This window comes from Bicyclus anynana, chromosome 2 (genome assembly GCF_947172395.1).
Source record: "Bicyclus anynana chromosome 2, ilBicAnyn1.1, whole genome shotgun sequence".
Taxonomy (NCBI): domain Eukaryota; kingdom Metazoa; phylum Arthropoda; class Insecta; order Lepidoptera; family Nymphalidae; genus Bicyclus; species Bicyclus anynana.
The window spans coordinates 7,643,403-7,658,349 of record NC_069084.1 but is presented as its reverse complement, the minus strand read 5'-3'; the positions used below and the strand labels follow the sequence as shown (position 1 = coordinate 7,658,349).

The 14,947-nt window shown below is 36.6% G+C and overlaps 1 protein-coding gene across 1 annotated transcript in view; it reads right to left on the bottom strand.

Annotated features, from left to right (window-relative positions):
• LOC128198685 (cell adhesion molecule Dscam2-like) overlaps positions 1–14,947 on the bottom strand; it is a 206,012-nt gene that overhangs the window by 159,111 nt on the left and 31,954 nt on the right. The gene's annotated exons all lie outside the window — the stretch shown is intronic.

The following is a 14,947-nucleotide window of genomic DNA, read 5'->3' as shown; positions in this document are numbered from 1 at the left end:
CGTTTTGTAAATCTACCGCGCATACCACTGCGCCACGGAGGCCGTCAATACGACTAGGTACTATTCCATGACTAATATTCTTTACAAGAATCTTCGTAGATTTTCTCAGTATGATGGGCCGAATTGCGTTAAAGGATCTGTTTATTAATTACGACAGTACTGCAGTACTGCTTCATTAGTCTTAATAATAATAAAAACACTTTATTACACCAAAAACAAAATAACAAAATTTTACAAAAACAAACCAAGTAAAAATACAAGCAATGGTATATCTCTAAAGTGATATCTTAAAGGCAACCGTTATTATAAGGAGTTCACGTTTACAAAGAGAAGTGGTTGTTTAAATATATAAATCGACTGAGAATGACGAATATCCCATAGTCTTGTATATTATATAGTCTTGTAGTTTTTCTATTTAATAATAAAGAATTGATTTTTCCTTTTTTTAGGAGTAAGGCTTTTTTTAGCAGTGTTATACCTCCGCGCCTCGGAAAAACATGTCAAACCGTTGATCCTGATCATTTTCCTTAGCATCTAATAGTGACCGTTACAGATTCAAACAATATTACCGACACTGAAAATCGTTACAAAATTTAAAAGAAAACATTTATGTACGTTGCTACTAACAACCGAAACCGTTATTAGTTGTCAGTGACGCAGCAAATTTCTCTTCTTATGTACTCTCGTCTCTCGCAAGTTTTTCCCACTATTTTTTTTGCCTAAACGCCATTTGACTCACCGCCAGTCCTCCGCGAGGCGTTTGTCAGTTGATTGATTAATATCGGCTCTTTGCGCGACGTATCTCGTATTTCACTTTCGACGAAGATATAAAATGTTCTACAGATAAAAAAAAAAACAATTCGTCTTGACTTGAACAGTTTAACTTAAAACAAAATTGTTTTGGAGCACTTTGAAAATATAATTTTAGAAATCTTTAGTTTTAAATATTTTAAATGACGCGGTTAATGAAGGAAAATGTACAAGATTGAAATTCCTTTCTCTACCGGCCCATACCTGAGAAATAGCTTTCGCATTTATCTAGAGACAACTCTGCTGCGGCTTTGCCTGGGTTTAAAATTTATGGGGAAAAATTTTTAGAAATCCGTCCTAAGTGTTAATTATACATACACCTAAAAGGAAACCAAGTATGCAATTTTTTAGTCCAAGGAAACCAAGTATGCAATTTTTTAGTCCTTACTAGTACAATTCATCCATTCAGATTCTATATATCTCTTACCAAGCTATATAGACTTGGCTTGGACTTGGTATTTATACTTGGCTATCGACTACCATACTTACCTATAGTAGGAGCATTGGCTGACTCAGCCTTCATAAAATGAGGTTTATTAGGCTATTGCAGGTTCTCGCTCTAGTGTATTGTATATTTTCTAATCGAAAATCAAACCCAAGCCCTCTGCTGTAAGCCTATCCTGCTGAGGCGTTTTACGCTTGCGTCATTCGCGCGTAATCTAGATACTAGAGCAAGCCAAGGCAAGAAGTTCTTTGATGACACTCCAATGATATGCGGGTGACGAGGGGAAAGACGTGCGGGTGTAAAATCGTACGTGCGGGGAAGTGAGGACTCACTCGCGCGTAAGACGCGCAAGCTGGCCTATTCACTAATTTGGTCTTTATTAACAACCTATTAAAATAAACATCAAATCAACTGCGAAAAGTCATCTACTGTATGATATCCACAAAGTGTTTCCAGTAGGCACCGGATGTCATTTGTAACATATAATCTCAATTTTGTATGTTATGTCAACTAACATCATCATATCAGCCGATGGACTGCAGGACATAGGCCTTTAGTGGGGACTATGTGGTCCATATAAAGTTTTGCCCAGTACTGACCACGCTAGGCATGCGGGTTGGTCAGCGCAGTGTTACATTACTCGCGCCGATGTCGCTGCTACCCGACACCGACCTGAGGCATTTCATAAGATAGCCTGTGAGAATGGATATACTGCCATTCGTCGGTCGCCAGAGCCTCGTTAGTCCATCTGCAGGGTGCACCACGAGCAGGTGAGGTTGGCAGTTGAAGAGACTGACTGGTACTAGCCTCCCCCTTACACCCCTAAAACGCCTCGTATGCACATAGGCTCAGCTCAACGAGTCAGTTAACAGTTTCATAGTAACATTGCATTTTTCCTCTTTTCAAATTATAAGGTGCGAATAACATCGTACGAGTACGGTACAAAGGAAAGTATGTCGAAAATAAAAAGCCAAAGAAGCAATTAGGAACTCGCAGCGGCACTAGCTCGGAATTCAGTAGTCTTAGGCATTAAGCCCTACTTTTATAATGAGGCGGCTCATTATAAAAGCCTTTTGGGAACCGTTATTGTATTACACAGTTTTACATCAACGGTTATGTCTGGTAATTTCCGTTATTTAATCGTCTACTTGTAAATCTTACAATTTTCCTTAATATTCAGTTAATTAAACTTCGACTTGCCATCGTTAGCCCATTGGTTAGAATCTGCAGCTACGAAGCAAATTCCGAGTTTGGACTATAAAATATCGAGTTTTTTTAGAGAATTTGTTGATAGCAATTCAGAGTCAGAAAGTTAATGTATTAGCTAGCTTCGGAGACTACTTTAAGCATTCAGTTCTGTCCTGCAGGGTTATTATGTAACTAAAAGCACCATTCATATTATAAGTCACTACATCGTTTTTCATCGCATTTTTGTAATTGTGATCATGTAACATACTTATTTCAACGGAATGATCTTGACTACGTCATTTTACATCAAATGTCAGTGATTTTTCGTTTTAAGATCGTCTAAAAAAATACAGAAAATGTATAATTTGTAACTCCATCCAAGTTTTTCAGACTACGCAAATGAAAAGACGGTATGATACAAATATTTTTGTTTTAACTATTACGAGTATTTTAGCTTAGTTTAGAAATTTGTGCGAGTGCAACGTAGACATGAGATTAAACATTGTTTTAGCAAGTACTTGAACCAAAACTTCCTTTCCAACGGCAATGGCTTTGTTTACAACTGCTCTTACAAACGCAACGGTCTGTATAAATTTTAATGAGGCCATCTCTACAACGCTGCGTATTTTTTATCTATATTTTTTTTCATTAGCAAATATTATCTTTTGCCTTGCGGAAACGGAGGAAACCATTCACAATTTTGTGGTAGATGAAAATGTATGATGTTATTATTTTGTTATATTGTCTCAATATATGGAAAAATACGAAGAATGTAAGTTGGAGTATTATTTTTACGCAATTTATCTATACTAATATTTAAAAAAACGTTTGTGATTTGGAAGGGGGTCGATAAACTAAACCGATTTTGAAAATTCTTTTCCTAATAGAAACCCAGAAATGATTGAATGCATAATTATATTGTATGTGTATATTATATTTGTATTCTCAATAATTAAATTAATATAAATATCAATGAATGTGCCACGTCATTTGTGAGTGTCTATACCAGAGTTCTCCAAACTTTTTTGTGTCGTAGACCTCTTGCATTGTTTTTCCGTGTTGGGTAGACCCCCTACATACTTGATATTGATTTCCTGTAAATTTCTAACTGTAGTGAAGTTTAGTATTAAAAACTTAAAATAAAACACATGTTAATTTTACATTGTTATGTAAAATATATGTAACATTAAATAAACATAAAATAAACTATAAATAAAATAACATAAGCAATAAGTCAATATTTTTAGTGAGAAGGATGATGCTTTAATAATTTTCATTTTATGGACCCCCAAATTTTTTTTTCGCTGACATAGACCCCTTGGGGTCGATATAGACCACTTTGGGAATCACTGGTCTATACTATAAGCGCGAAATTGTATGAATGTTTGATACTCTCTAACGACGCAAGTACCGATTTGACTGAAATGAAGATAGATAATACCCTGGATTTAAACATGGCTACTTTTCATCTTGGAAAAAGGCACGGGTCCCGCGCTATTTGTGAAAAACTGAATTCCTCGCGGGTGCAATCGCGGGCGTCTGCTAGTATGCTATATTTTAGTCCCGTCTTCTCACATGAACGTGAACTACGCGGGTGAAACCGCGTAGACACTAGTATAAGAAAAATCTGATTTCATAAGCCACCATACTTGAAGATTTTTCGTGAAATATGAAAAAGATCTTGAAGAAGAAGCTTATTTGTTACATAAATTACACTTACGCTGCAGCTACTAAAGCGATTTGGCTGAAATTTTGCTCTGGATTAACACATTGGCTACTTTTCATCCTGGAAAAATCCATGGTCCCCGCGGGATTTGTGAAAAACTGAATTCTAAGCAGACGAAGTCGCGGGCGTCCGCTAATTAGATAATATAAGAAAATAATAGAGGTTATAGTCAAGAAAAGGCTATTAAGCACAATACCAACTAGTTTCCACTAAGACATGGCTTGATGTTTGGTGGAAACATCACAAACAGGCGTCGGTATTGGAACAATAGGGTTGTATAGTTATAGTACGCGTTAGCCTACAGATAACATAAAGCAATTTCGGAAGGAATAGGCTCAAAGGGAAATCCTTTACCCTTAAGCCTATTCTTTCTTATCTATTACTGTGTGTTGTGTTGCGTTTTGTTCATGCTACGTGACTTTCATAGTAGGTAAGTAACTAACTAACTCCAAAAGACCCCTAAAATAAAAAGAAAAGGGGGTGAAATAGGGGTTGAAAGTTCGTATGAAAAGTCGCGATAGTGATAGCGATAATGGAATAGAAGAATGGAATGGAATTCATTACAATGGGATGGGATGGGATGGGATGGGATACGATAGTGATAGCGATAACGATATCTATAGCCATAGCGATAACGATATTTATAGCGAAATCTATAGCGATAGCGATAGCGATAGCGATAGCGATAGCGATAGCGATAGCGATAGCGATGATAGCTATAGTGAACTTCGTTCCATCCGGGTGTCCCTGACCAGGTTATTATTTCTATTAATTAAATAAACATTATATTATAACACAAATTTGAAAATGGACATCTGTTTCTATTTATAAAAAACTAGAGGACGCCCGCGACTTCGTCGTGAAACTCGATGTAAATTTGCAACTACCTCTACCCTACCCATACCCTACCCCAAAAACCGTGGAAATCGGTTCGTGCGTTCTGGAGTTATAGTGTCGGGAAGAAAAACCCGACATATTTTTCTATAGTAGATATAATAGGTATATTTTTTATACCTATTTATATTGTATTGGGATGTAAGTTCGACAGTTTATTATTGAAGAAACTTTATACTCTAATTTAAAATTTTAAAATTAAAATTATGGTAAAGAGTAAAGAATTGATTGTTTGCGTTGAATATTACTTGAAACTTATGGATCGATTTTAAAAATTCTTTCACTTATGGAGAGCTACATTATCAACGAGTAACGTTTGCTATATTTTTATCCCCATTTTCCAATATGAACTAAGTGGGTGTAACCGCGGGGTTCCAGTTGTATAATAAAATCAGTTGAATCAATAGCAAAACCTTTTCGAAACATTCAAACACGTTGATCGGCAATGGAATTTTTAATTCCTAAGTTTGTTGCCAAATAAAAAATGTTGAACATTTCTTTTTTTGTATTGAATCGTTCCAACATTTGACGGTAAACATCAAACAAAGGGCATATTGGGACAGTTGAATGTTTGATACGCTGAAGCATTGGCGCGTTATCCCATACAAAACAAAAAGCAATTCCGAACAAATAGGGTTAGGGATTTTTGTTTGCTGTAAGCCTATTTTTTGCTCTATGGCCGAAAACAATGTGAATGTAAAATAGAAGCTTTTGCTTTTCACAAGTTCAAGGAATGAATTTCACACAAAAATGTGTGGTTGTCTTGAAATTGGCGATTTATCTTCATATTGACTCCATAATATACAACCGCACATATTGTCGAGTATTTGCGAGTTACATGAAAATAATAAAATCAATTGACGGCCGCGTGGCGCAGTGGGTAGTTAACCCTACTTTCTGCATCCACGGCCGTGGGTTCGCTTCCCACAACTGGAAAATATTTGTGTGCTGAGCATGGGTATTTTCCAGTGTCTGTGTGTATTTATAAATTATAGAAGTATTTATATGTAGTATATAAATATATGAATATTATAATATGAACTATCTTAGTACCCATAACACAAGTTACTCTGTATGCTTACTTTGGGGCTAGATAGTGATGTGTATTGTTTAAGTATATTTATTTATAAAAAAAAATAATAAAAAAAAAATATTTAACTGATTCATAATAGTAGTGCTATTCTGTAACGATTTTTTGTATGATTCGCAAGAACGAGTTTTGAATTCACCTCTATTCTCTCATTCTATAGTTTTATGTAGACAAAGAGAAGTGAATTCAAAACTCACAATAGCGAGTTAGCGTCCAGGTCTGGCTGGTGGGAGGCTTCGGCCGTGGCTAGTTACCACCCTACCGGCAAAGACGTACCGCGAAGCGATGGGGTGAAGATTTTCATCCTCCTCCTAACAAGTTAACCCGCTTCCATCTTAGATTACATCATCACTTACCATCAGGTGAGATTGTAGTCAATGGCTAACTTGTGATGATGCTTGTAACTGTAGTTAAAACTGAACGACAGTGGATAAAAGAAAAAAATATATACATTTCTATATTTGTCAACCTAATTTCAACTACTAGACCGATTTGAAAAATTATTTCACCGTTGGAAAGCTATAATATATTTTATTACCCTTATTCTTACTGGAAAGGAAACTATGCGAGATTCTGCTAGTATATTATAAAAATTACAATTCTAAAAAAGATCTATGTAATTTTTTTTTAATATTTGTAATTGTTATATTGTTAGTAAAAAAGCAGTTGTGTGCATTTTAAGAAATTAAATATCACGTGTCTTCTTAATTCTCTGCGTGTGTGAAGTCTGCTAATCTACATTGGGCCAGCATAGTAGATTATTGGCCCAACACCTCTCATTCTAAAAAGTAACTCGAGCTCAGCAGTGAACCGAATATAGGTTGATAATGATAATGAATGAAGTAGGTAAGTAGAATTGTATAATTAAGTAAATCTCACACGTGTAAGAAGAAATAAAATAAAAACTGAAAATCAATACCAATCAATCAAGTCGCAGACGCTCCGGGTAAAAAATTGACGCTGAGTCAAGTGGCGTTTAGGTTGAAAATGTGTCTGGAAAAGAGCGGAAACAAATTGTGGGGAAAATTAGCAACGTCACATCCATTTTGTGTTTCTTTACGATCGTATCCACTCACAGAGAATACAGTGTTTGTGTGAAAGACTTTACACATTTGAAAATGAATTATTAAACGTTACGTAACGATTTTGCTGAACCCAGTAGACTATTATAAACAACAACGCTTGTATGGATAATTGTTATTCTTTTACTTAAAAACTACTGAAGTAGTAGGTTAGAATTTGGAATGGGGATAGGATTATACTCTCGGACTACTATTACATAGTCCGTTGTTCCTACAATGGAGGAGCAATGTGATCTGAAGCGACATAGGTGAACAATTGGACCGACGAGCTGCCATTTAAAAACGCAAAAATATACAAAATACCTACTGTATCTAATGACATAAAAAATACAAAACACTGTATCTAAAATACTAGTTCTTGAGATATCGCAGTTCTTTCCCTACTAATCAGAAAAAGTGATTAGAACATTCTTTGTTACGCACTATTAATGCATTTTTCAGGGTTTTTCGAGTTATATAAAAATACTAGCAGACGCCCGCAACTTCGTCTGCGTGGAATTCAGTTTTCCACAAATCCCGCGGGAACACGCACAACGGCCAATCAAATGGCTAAGTGCGGAAACGGCCCAGAATAAAGAAGAAGAAGATCCCGCGGGAATCATGGATTTTTTGGGATGAAAAGTAGCGTTATGTTAATCCAGAAAAAAAAATATTTATATTCCAAATTTCAGCCAAATCACTTCAGTAACCGCAGCGCAAAGGAAGAAAGAACAAACATACACACAAACTTTCGCCTTTATAATATTAGTGTGATTTAAATGCTGTATACCTTCTTATGTAACAACGTACGAGGAACTCATTTTTAAATGTTACCACAAAACACTGTATCTGATACGGTCTAATGACATGGCACGGCACTGCGAATAATTATAATTTATTTAACCGACTTAAAAAATGGTGAAGTTTTCTCAATTTAACAGTACAACCACATACACACACACACACGCTAACGATTTACACGAATTTTTTGTTTGTTTTTGAACTGTGAGTATTCTACAAAATTAACTTGCTATAAAATAAATCAGGTCCATTATGTGAACTCCATTCATAGCCATAACAAAGGCGGCGTTTTGTTAAACGCCATATCAATAACAAGGCTTTATAATCGATTAACGGGCAATGTTTGGCGCCGCCGAAATATATGACGCAATATGTCAACGTCACAGAAATACGACGAAGATAGCGAGGGACATTTGTCAAGGCTTACCCGCGTTTATGAATCGTTCACCTTTCTTAAACGGCGTATGTTAATTTTAACTTTCTTGATGGATGTAATTTATATGTATGAGAAGTAACGTTAAAGTATAACGTTTTGAGTAACGTAATGTAACTTTGGTAAATTAACTTTTGAACCGGTGATTTTTCACACAAATAGAGCGGTTTCATACAAGCGTTTTATACGCGCGATAAGCTAGTTTTTGGAACCACGTTTCATATTTGACGACCTCTCCAGCGCTTTGGATAGAGTTGTGCTTCTCAACTGAGAGGTCCTGGGTTCAATATATTGGCTTAGAACTGCTGGCCTATTCACTATTTTGGTCTTTAATATCAACCTATTAAAATAAACATCAAATCAATTGATAATATGTGATTTACTTACTGTGTGACATCTACCAGTAAGCACCAGATGACATATTTACATAGAATCTCAATTTCTTGTCAACTAGCATACGTCAAATATAGTGAATTTGCCTGCTGGTCTGGTGGTAGGCATTCGGCTGTGGCTAGTTATCAACCTAACGGCAAAGACGTGCCACCAAGCTATTCAGCATTCCAGTATGATGCCGCATAGAAACCGTCAGACGTACGAGTAGTATAAACATGTGCCTCTTCCAAGTAGTAAGACCGCTTTCTTCTTAGACTGCATCAGGTGTGATCGCAGTCAAGAGCTAATTTCTCAAATAATTAAAAAGCGCGTATCAGCTTCTACTAAACGCGCAAATTCCTGTTGATATTGACTCACAACTACCGGTTCCAGCGAACACGCTGCTTTAAGCCCATGTACGTGAGGCAGGTTTTAAAAAGTGCCAAATGGAGCGTGCGTTTAAACGCGTTAGCCGAACCGTATACGCGCATAATAAAACGCTAGTCTGTAGCCGCCCTAATTATTAACACCCCGTGTTGATATGTAAGACTATCGGATGAAAGGTGTCATTTCTATAGGTACCTTTGTATTATGTTAGACTGTAAACTATCTTTATGTCGAATTTCATCCAGATTTGTTCAGCCAATTATAATTTTACAAACAGATGCCCCGTAGTTTTGTTCTCTTGGGGATACGAGGATTAAATATCTCCTATGACACTTACCTCATCACAAACCTTTATAATATTGGTAAGTACAGTTAATTAGTGTTCCTGTTTTCTTATTATAAGCGGCTTAAGATTCTGTTTGTCGCCGATAGCTTATGGGTTGCTTGCGTAACTGTAGCCAAACTAGCCAATGGGGTGAAATTGTCAAATTGAATATGTCAAAGCGAAGCTTGACTGGGTCCGCTAGTATTTATATAAGTAAATGTATAAATATGTAACTTAATTATGAATTAATCCGTCTCGATAATAATGGTTTCGATTTTAATGGAACTAGCTTTACCCGGGGGACCGGGTACAAATAGTTAAATGTTAGCGCTAACCAACCAGAACCAAATTTCGTTAGATTTGCATAGAGTTGTCTGAATGAAGCCATTCAAATTTGGTACGCTCCAAGTTTTAATTACCGCTCGAAATTAATAATTAGGGATTAAGTTTGAAATGACAATTTATGTTTCCATATAAATTGCTTCATGATTTCATAATGGTGTTGTTTATCACTAGTAAAATCCAAATTTATCACTTATAAACCCATATTCGGCTCACCTCTGAGCGCGAGTCTCCTCTCAGAATGAGAGGGGTTAGGGCAATACTCCACCACGCTGGCCGGATGCGGATTGGCAGACTTCACACACGCACAGAATTAAGAAAATTCTCTGGTGTGCAGGTTTCCTCACGATGTTTTTCCTTCACCGTTTGAGACATGTGATATTTAATTTGTTAAATTGCATATAACTGAAAAGTTGGAGGTGATGGAGGATTCAAACCTACGCCCTCCGGAATCGGAGGCAGAGGTCCACTGGACTATCACGGCTCTTTTATCAAAACATCTATCTATTTTCAAGTGCTTATAGTTTATAAACTTTCTGTTCGTCTGTATGTCTGTTTGTTTTTCCTGACTAAAACAGCTGAATGGATTTAAATGGATCTTTCACTGATAGAAAGAGAAGATAGTTAAACAATATATAAGCTACTTGTTAGAAAATCCGTGGTTTCTAAAGGATTTGTGAAAAACTCAATTTCAACGGGACGAAGTCGCAGGCATCTGATCTATACTAATATTATAAAGCTAAAGAGTTTATTTGTTTGCTTGAACGCGCTAATCTCAGGAACTACTGGTCCGATTTAAAAACTTTTTGCAGTGTTAGATAGCCCATTTATCGAGGAAGGCTATAGATTAAATATTATTATCTGTGTATTTTTACGTGAACTTTTTCTTCTAGAAATGGATAGCTTTTAGTAGCAAAGTATACACTCGAAAACCAAAAAAGCCCACATCCTAACAAAGGTAAGCTTCTTCTTTACGGCGGCATTTGGGTATTATCTACTTATAAAGCTAGCGTAAGGATTTTCACTTATAATAAGAATTTAAGTCACCTTTGAACATTGCTCGCTAAACAAAGTAAATTCACAGTAGCATTTTACAAAGGTTATAGAAACAACAAGGCAGTTAATATGTTTATTGAAATTGTAATATTTACTTTTATCTAATCCAGAAATCCAATGTTAACTACCCACTACAGGGCCATCATCATCATCATCATCATCATATCAGCCGATGGACGTCCACTGCAGGACTTCCAAACATCACGATACTGAGCCACCTGCATCCAGCGAGTCCCTGCGGCTCGCTTGATCAGTCCACCAGGTGGGGGGTCGACCAACAATGCGCTTAATAGTGCGGGGTCGCCATTCCAGCAGTTTGGTACCCCATACATTGGCTTTTCGAATTATGTGCCCCGCCCATTGCCACTTCAGCTTTGAGCTCGTTGAGCTATGTCGGTGACTTTGGTTCTTCTGCGGGTCTCCTCATTTCAGATCAGTACCATGCCACCATCCTTTTACGAGGGGGATGTGGAGTTTAGACGTGTCACGCTGCTCCAGTGCAGGTTGTTGGGCTAAATGTGTAATGTTTGGCTCTATGTATGTCCATTCATCCACGTGTAATATTAATAATTATAGCTTGGCAAGTTCGTTGATGACACTCCCAACCCAACCAAGACTGGGTTGGTGTGAATTCGTGCGTGCGGGGAATTGAGTGACTGCACGCCTCCCGGCCCGCGCGGACTATCGGGAGTGTTACGAACAAATTTACCTACCTATACTAGCCGGGATGGACGGCTTAATGTGCTCTGCGGCACGAGGTGTAAAACCACCAACGTAAATTTCTTCGTACTGATGTTGGAAAAAAAAAGCATAACATTTTAAAGGCCAACCAAGAACTCGAGCCTCAGGCCTCTTCATCCGAAGCCACATACATTGTTTTTGACGACTTTCGTGGCGCAGTGGTATGCGCGGTGGATTTACAAGACGGAGGTCCTGGGTTCGATCCCCGGCTGGGCCCATTGAGGTTTTCTAAATTGGTCCAGGTCTGGCTGGTGGGAGGCTTCGGCCGTGACTACCCTACCGACAAAGACGTACCGCCAAGCGATTTAGCGTTCCGGTACGATGTCGTGTCGAAACCAAAAGGAGTGTGGATTTCATCAAGTTAGCCCGCTTCCATCTTAGATTGCATCAACACTTACCATCAGGTGAGATTGTAGTCAAAGGCTAACTTGTAGAAAATAACAAAAAAAAAATAGCCTAATCTCTAGACCACTGAAGCAGTTTACAATTCTTCTTATATTATAAATTTTATAATCTAGCAAACGTTCGCGAGTTCTTCTACGTGAAAAATCCTAACCCTTTAGAGATGAAACCTTTTTAGCGAAGATTGATATTGATACTATTACAGCATCGAAGGATCATATAACCTTCTTCCTTCATAATATAGTTAAAGGTAATTGCAATTTTAAATATTTCCGATGATAGTTTCCGTTCCATTTTTCCGTAACAACTTTGGAGAGTGACTATAAAATTTTATTGTATCGATTTAGATTCACATACAAATTTCATATCCCTTTAAGAATTTTGTACTTCACAATAAAAGTACTATTTTTGATTTTAAAGATATCGTTTACGTGATATTTAAATATATTTACAAATAATTGTCAAATTAACTATTAAGTAACATTATTAGTAGGCTGGTGGTTCTATAACAATTAAATGTCGTAAAAAAACTCTGTAAGAATATCTAACATACTCATAATTTTTTTATATTTGTTTAAACTCTAATTTGAAAATTTATTTGTAACTTTTCACGGCTCTATTCTTTCTTACTTATAATATAAGTATAAAATAAAAGAAAAATAATCTTATTTATCAATATCTTGTTCAACAATTAAATAGACGATAGCAATTTATAACGCAAAATCATGTCTAAGATAATTATATTATGTATATGTCGGAGGATTAGATAGTAGCGCCAACTTACATTAATTAGAGTAAGTAATTAGGTAGCTTGTCGTCAATCTGTCAATTGTTTGTCTGTGGACATCTGTCAGTGGACGATCTCTAAGAGAGCTCGCGGTAGATTTCAAGTTGATTCAATTGATCTAGTCAGTTTCGCAGTGAGTGAAGGAAATGGGTGAGTCAGTTATCCGTATAGTGAGGGCATTATAATAATAACATTGAATTGTTAGTTACTTGGCTGAAAGGCGACACGAGTGGAGAAAGAGAGTATTGGCTAGCTGAAAAAGAGCTCTTTAATCCTGCTACTATCGGTTGCCAGTCCGTAATTTCACTCGTGGCCTTACTGCCATACGCTAGTTAGTCCTGGTTTACATCTGGTGGTTGAGATCTCAAAACAGCAAAATAAAAAAAAATCAAATACGTTAGTCTGTGGTGATGGACTCATTAAAATGATACGGACTGTGCATTTGTGAGTGGAGTTGTAAACAATGCTCAAATGTAGTTAGCTTACACGAAACAAAGTTGATAGTTTGAGTGCTCGGCTAGCCCCTTGACATCAGCATCACAGGTCCATTCCTAACATTTAACTCCGCAACTTTTTAGTCACTGGCGCCTTTGAGGCTTACTCCTTAATAGTAAATTTATTGGAAGAGAGCATACGTCGGACCTAAAACCGTGATAGCCCAGTTCGGATCCGGTCCGGGGCATGTACCTCCAACTTTTCCGTTGTGTGCATTTCAAGAAATTAGATATCACGTGTCTCAAACGGTGAAGGAAAACATCGTGAGGAAACCTGCATAGCTGAGAATTTTCTTAATTCTCTGCGTGTGTAAAGTCTGCCAATCCGCATTGGGCCAGCGTGGTGGACTATTGGCCTAACCCATCTCATTCTGAGAGGAGACTTGAGCTCAGCAGTGAGCCAACTCAACAATATTTACAAAATTAAATAATGTTACAAAATTCCATTCAAGTTTTCCCTGGAAATAGTTTTTGTAAAGTAAAATGGTTTTAAATTTTACAATGCAATATGTGTAACAATACAAAAAATGTAAACCGAAATTTTGCAGTGTAACAATTTCAACAATATGAATGTAGAAACATAAATTGGTATTCCAAAGTTAATCTCAAATTAATTTTGCGCTGTAATTAAAACTTTGAGCGTCCCAAATTGAACGGCGTCATTGCGGGAACGCTATGCAAATCTAAAACAATGTATACGTGGAACAACGCACTGGGTTTGTTTATACTAGTAAAACATTTATCGAACTCCCCATAGTCACTTTGCCGCAACAGAGGTTTTCAACTCGTAGTTACAGAACTAGTTTTACTGTTCCGTACATCAGTAGGAAAAAAAATACAACATTCACTACTAAATTATTACTATCAACATGTAATTTTATAGGATTACTTTGTTTATTTATTTATTTATTTGGACCACCAATACAGGTAACCACATCGTGCATAAAGGATAGGTCGTACTAAATTACAATTAATAGTTGAAGAAATAAAAAAATAATTTACATCAATTTGCGTTAAATGAAGAAAAAACATGAACAACAACATTTGTTATCAGTCTGTCTGTTTGTCTGTTAAGACCCTTTCTTTATCTCAATAATGCAATATGAAAGTATTGCGTTAAAGTTAACACCATAATACAGGCACTCAGATCTGCAGTCTTTATTAGCTGTGAAAAAGTAAAACTTTAAAAAAATGTCCGGCAATTTTTCCGACAAAAACATATATTTCGACACTCTCAAGGAAATCGAAATTACTAGGGTACTTTCCGTTTACATAGCAACACCCTCACTACCTACCTATATATAATACCTACAGTAATAACAAATAATAACCCTCCGTGGACGAGTCCAACTCGTACTGTCCGTTTTTTTTTGTTTTCCTTCGGACAGGAAACTTCAATTGAGAGAATAATTATTTTCACAATTCGAGGAAGTATTCCTGCTCAACTTAAGCTTTTAGTCAGAGAAATTGTGTTTCGGATAATAAAGGCAAAACACTCGACCTTTTAATGCATAACCACTTATCATTATTGTTGAGTCGGAAAATCCGGGAACACATTGGATGAGCTTTGTTTTTCGTCCAATTATTTTGCCG